Below are 1,102 nucleotides of genomic sequence, written 5' to 3' on the forward strand. Positions count from 1 at the left end.
TTAAAAAAAACCCAAACCCCACACCCCCACATACCACGTTAAAATAACATCTAATAAGGTTGGGTGTTACGCCACTCCTGCAAAGATCAGAGCAGTTTATCGCTCCGATGCAAGCCCTGCTGAGGCGCTTCAGAGCTGGAGAAACTGTGAGATTGAGGGCTGAGAGAACAGTCTGCGAAATTATGAATAGGGATTATCTGACAATACCAACATGTTCCTTAAAGCCCTTGAGCATCATCACACGGTCTGAGGGTTTGTTTTTTAGCATAGGTGCAGATATATATTTTAATGATATAACATCGACGGCACTCCTGCCTATTGCAGGTTAGGCTGCAGTTTCTCTTAATCTCCGGCTCATCCTCTCGTTTTGTAATCTGGAAATGTATGAACAATACGTAAGGCGTTTGTAATGGGATTAATTTATTTTGAGAACTTGTTGGTTGTTTGTTGTTTTTTCCCTTTTTTTCATCTGAAACGTGGGTGACTGGAAATCGAGCGAGTCAGTAATTAGCATTCACTTTTTTCTTTTTCTTTCTTTTTATCATACGCATCTAAATTCAGTTTAGCTCTTTAAGGAATTGCCAGACTGCCCTTGATTTATAGGCAGTGTCTTCTGGATCTGAGAGGACCTAATTCAAATTAATAATGCTTGAATCTGATTTCAGGATGTTCGCACTGTGCTATACATTTCATTAAGATATCGTCGCTTTGGGTGTGTGATATGCCTCTGTATCTACAGGTATATTTAGGCGTGGACAAGTCACGCATCCTGCAAGAAAATAACGTTGGCGTTTAGTGGATAGTGGCAAGAAAACTTTTAGCAAAGCCAAGCTAACTCGTACCGGGAAAAAAAACAAAATAATAATAATAATAATTGAAAAACCCAAGAACCTTGTTCCCACCTTTGCACAATTAGGGATTTCAGCGGCGGCAGCCCGCCGGGTCTGCGGGCAGATTTGCTTTAAGCCGCTCCGTGGCTGGCAGCCCTGGCGCACCCTCCTCCCGGAGAAGCCAGGCTGGCCGGGCCCCGCGGGCACCCCGCGCAGGCAGGGCGCAGGCAGGGGGCAGGCAGGGGGCAGCCCGGCCTCCCCCCCCCCCCCCC

The 1,102-nt window shown here is 46.1% G+C and overlaps 1 long non-coding RNA gene across 1 annotated transcript in view; it reads right to left on the reverse strand.

The window, feature by feature from the left end:
- Positions 1 to 416: 416 nt before the first annotated feature.
- LOC103899196 overlaps positions 417 to 1,102 on the reverse strand; it is a 5,169-nt gene continuing 4,483 nt past the window's right edge. The window contains exon 6 of the long non-coding RNA XR_002086188.1: positions 417 to 769. This is a non-coding gene — a long non-coding RNA (uncharacterized LOC103899196). The remainder of the gene's footprint in view (positions 770 to 1,102) is intronic.

Source organism: Aptenodytes forsteri, unplaced genomic scaffold (assembly GCF_000699145.1).
Source record: "Aptenodytes forsteri isolate BGI_AS27 unplaced genomic scaffold, ASM69914v1 Scaffold11, whole genome shotgun sequence".
Taxonomy (NCBI): domain Eukaryota; kingdom Metazoa; phylum Chordata; class Aves; order Sphenisciformes; family Spheniscidae; genus Aptenodytes; species Aptenodytes forsteri.